Genomic DNA, 4,861 nt, shown 5'->3' on the forward strand with positions numbered 1-4,861 from the left:
ATTCTTTAAGGACTTTAGAAGTGGCTTTAAAGAATAGACATTTCTTAGAAGACTTTACAAGTGCTTCAAGGAGAACAGAATATTCAAAGGACTTTCAAGTGGCTATTGATATTCTATTGTTTGATGTTCTATACCCAAGTAGGCATAGAGTTCAGGTCACTGAATCTATGCGATTCTTCTATTAGATAGTGAAGAAACCTACAACTTGCAGTCAAACTATTATCATGTAGGTTAATGAGTTTGTGACCTGTAAGAAAGCTATGACGAAACCCAGATTCCCTAAAATGGTTAGAGGCCATATATAGACTCAAATGTTTTAAATGGTTAGAGGCCATATATAGACTCAAATGTTTTAAATGGTTAGAGGCCATAAAACATACTCAATGTTTTGATGACAAAATTGAAATTTTGTTGATTTGCAAGAATAGTTTCACACCTATTGGTTGCAAGTTTATTTTAAGGATAAAAACCATCAAACATGAAATTGTGTTCACACACAAAGCTAGATTAGTTGCTAAAGGTTACAAGCAAATTCACGGCGTGGATTGTGTTGAAACCTCATGCATAATCGTAATGCTCAAGTCTATAAATCAAGCAATGATTGCATATTGGTACATATGGCAATTGGATGACAAAACAATTCCTCAATAAAATGTTGGAATAAACTATGTACATGGTATGTCATAGGATTTGTGGATCCAAATAAATGCTTGAAAAGGAAAGCTAGCTTATGAAATCTAAGTACAGATTTAAGCAAGCAATTGGGAATTAGAAATGTATTTTAGTGAAACTAATAAGTATTTTAGTTTCATAGAATGTACGTGATTCTTATAGATATATAAGAAGTTTAGTGGGAGTACATAAAAACTTAATTGGTTCTATGTGTATCATACACATATCTCTCTATTGTGAAATAACATTCAAATACTAATGACTTAGATTTGAAATTATTCATCAATGATGGACCATGGCGAAACTTAGTGCATACTGGGTATTAAGATCTATTTATAAAGATCTTATTATATTGTTTTGGATTAAGTAATGGCATTTACTAAATCAAACACGAAATACTCCATTGGAGACATTCGACCCATATGAATAAATCTAAGTAATGAATGTTTGAACTATGTATAAGCATTTACTAAGTTAAACATCAAAGGATCTAAGTAAGATTCTTAACCTATATTATATGTCAAAGAATTTAGCTGGATTCAGTATCTACTGAAATTGAATGAGCTAAAGTTACATGAATAAAATTCAATTGGGAAATATTCTGCAAAGAATTTATCATGTATGATATAATATGAGGATCGCCAAAAACGTATCGTATGACTTTAGGCATGACAATCATATACCAATCTCTATTGATCTAAGTGAAGATCAACTAGATTGAGATCAAGAACACTTATGGTACTTGAAAAGGTACATAGGAATAGTTCTTGATTCAAGGAAATAAAGATATGCTAAATATTGATGCTACACGCATAAACACTGGCAAAGGATCAAGCAAGACCCTTTGGAGTTAACCATTGACAAGGACGAGCTAAAGTGCATCGTGTTTTGAAATGGCAACATGGATTGAAGACCATGAGTTGTTGCGTGGGAAATTAAAATAATAATTTCTATGTTCTAAGATATAGTTGGAGAGTCTTCCACATATCTGTGAACTGCTTGGATAAGTAGATCCAAACAAAGCATCACTAGCAACCTATACAGTTGAAGTAAAAGTAATTATTGCCTAAGAAGCAATAAAATAGAGTTGTTTATATGAGTTCTTTATTGAACTTGGGAAGATCACATGTCTGTTGACTTAATGGTTCTTCATTGCAAAATGCCTAGAACCACTAATGTAGCAAGAAAGACTAGATCACAAAATAAACATACTCAAAAGTTCTTCTCATCATATCTCGAAGAACATTCGATGAAAAGGATGTTAAGATTGGCAAATCGTGATAACTAAACCCATGCAACAAGTGAGAAGCAACACTCACGTTGTAGCACTGGAAATCAAGCATAGCTTTGAATTCCATGAACTGTTTTAAAGATGGGTTTGAGGCCCATGGTTGTAAAACAATGGGGTTGAACATTTATCATATATGAAATGTATTTTCATATTCCATTTAATCTTGGTTTAGTATTAAATGATGAGTCCCTTCAATTTGACGATATATTCAAGATAGACTGTCAGGACCAGTCCTGTGACTAAGAAATGTCTATCAAGTGAACTTGAATGTCAAAGGTTGAAAATGGTCCCTAGTCGGAGTTTTCTATAAAATTGGACGCATAGAAAACGTTAGACGATTAGAATGCAAGATGACTAGTAGTTCTGTTTCTTGAACTATGTGGACATGGCAATGTCATAATCATTTGCATAGATACTTACTTTGGGAAGACTAGTATCGGACAAGACCTATGAAACTCTACTGTAAGAGATGAAAATCTGTCATAAGTAAATTTCATTAAAATTATTAGACACTAAATCCTCAATTGTTAGGTTATGATACATATGACAATTCATAAATCATGCGGAAAAACCATTTAGCCAGGAATACATATTATTTACACATAATCATATAGCATTGTTTAGATGCATACTCTTTGTTGCGTGCCTTCCCTAGCTGCGCCCGAACCGAACAAGAACAAGTCTTTAGGACTCCAAGTGTCGTCCCTCCGTAGATAGTCCACAGCACGTCCGGATCCGCCTTAAGATTGACCAACTAGAATCGCCCTTAAGGTACTAAAATTTTCGGCACTTTTAGGCAAGGTATGTGACTGAATTTTTCTCTCAAAAACTCACTTTGAATACTTGAAAACTCGTTATAAATTGTGAACCCAGGCCACATATTTATAGGGGTATGGAAAGAGAATTGGAATCCTATTAGGATACGAATTAATTAAATTAGAATCCTAATGAAACTCTTATTTAATTAATTTATCAAAATAGGATTAGGAATTTAATCATTAAACGAATCCTGTATGTTTTAGGTTTCGTATGTGAACACAAACACACACGCACGCACAGCAGCCCACGAGGGGCCCCCTGCGCGCGCGCGCACAGCCCGAGCAACGCAGCCCACGACTGCCGCAGCCTTGGGCGCGCGCTGGGCCTGCCTTGCGGTGGGCCTGGCGCAGCCTTGGGCTAGCGTGTTGTGGCGCGCGTTTCCCTTGCTGGACGTGGGCCTGGCTTCGTGCTGGGCTTTCGTCTAGCAAGCTCGTCCGATGCTAATTCGTACGACGCGCTTCCGATTAATTTCCCGATTCCGGAATTCATTTCCGATACGAACAATATTCAACATTTCCGATTCCGGAATCAATTTCCGTTTCGAACAAATATTTAATATTTCCGTTTCCGGAATTATTTTCCGATTCCGATAATATTTCCGATTCTGACAATATTTCCGTTTCCGGCAATATTTCCGATTCCGGCAATATTTCCATTTCCAATAATATTTTCCGATACGTACCATGTTTCCGTTTCCGGCAACATCTACGACTTGGATAATATTTATATTTCCGATACGATCCATATTTCCGTTTCCGGCAATATCATCGTTTCCGGAGTATTCATTTCTTGCGTGTGATGATCTCAGCTCCCACTGAAACCAAGATCCGTCGATTCCGAATATCCATAGATGGAGTATTTAATGCCATTAAATACTTGATCCGTTTACGTACTATTTGTGTGACCCTACGGGTTCAGTCCAGAGTAAGCTGTGGATTAATATCATTAATTCCACTTGAACTGAAGCGGCCTCTAGCTAGGCATTCAGCTCACTTGATCTCACTGAATTATTAACTTGTTAATTAATACTGAACCGCATTTATTAGACTTAACATTGAATGCATACTTGGACCAAGGGCATTATTTCCTTCAGTCTCCCACTTGTGCTTAGGGACAAGTGTGCATTTCCTAATTCCTTTGTCGCTCGATGCTTGCTCTTGAACATAAGGTAAGAGTTGTCATCCTTATTATATCCAGAGGTTTTCCTCGGTTTCAGAGTTCAACTGATCAAATAAACAGATAATCATAGCCTATGATTCATCCGAGCACGGCCATGCATTTCACAGTTTCTAGCTCTCCGAGTGGCCTTGTACAACTTTTAAGCATCTCATCCCGATTTATGGGAGGACAATCCCAATCTTGCGATCTTGAGATTAGACTTCGTTTGATAGGTGATTACCTGAGCGTTGCCTTTATAGCCTCCTTTTACGGTGCGGCGGTTGGTCAACGTCAAAGCAACCAGTTCTCAAACAAGTAATCTCAAATCACTCAGGTATTGAGGATTTAGTGTCTAATAATTTTAATGAAATTTACTTATGACAGATTTTCATCTCTTACAGTAGAGTTTCATAGGTCTTGTCCGATACTAGTCTTCCCAAAGTAAGTATCTATGCAAATGATTATGACATTGCCATGTCCACATAGTTCAAGAAACAGAACTACTAGTCATCTTGCATTCTAATCGTCTAACGTTTTCTATGCGTCAAATTTTATAGAAAACTCCGACTAGGGACCATTTTCAACCTTTGACATTCAAGTTCACTTGATAGACATTTCTTAGTCACAGGACTGGTCCTGACAGTCTATCTTGAATATATCGTCAAATTGAAGGGACTCATCATTTAATAAACCACAAATTAAATGGAAAAATGAATTCTTTTCATTTATTGTGAATGATTAACCAATAATGTTTTACAAAGATTTAAACTCTAAAACTTTAAAACATTAAATAGAGACATCAAAGCCATTCTCCAATATGCTTGATTCCCATAGCTGCAGTGTGCGAGTTGTGCTTCGCCTGCGGCAGAGGTTTAGTCAATGGATCTGATATGTTGTCATCAGTTCCAATTTTGCTTATCT

Source organism: Spinacia oleracea, chromosome 2, assembly GCF_020520425.1.
Source record: "Spinacia oleracea cultivar Varoflay chromosome 2, BTI_SOV_V1, whole genome shotgun sequence".
Taxonomy (NCBI): Eukaryota; Viridiplantae; Streptophyta; class Magnoliopsida; order Caryophyllales; family Amaranthaceae; genus Spinacia; species Spinacia oleracea.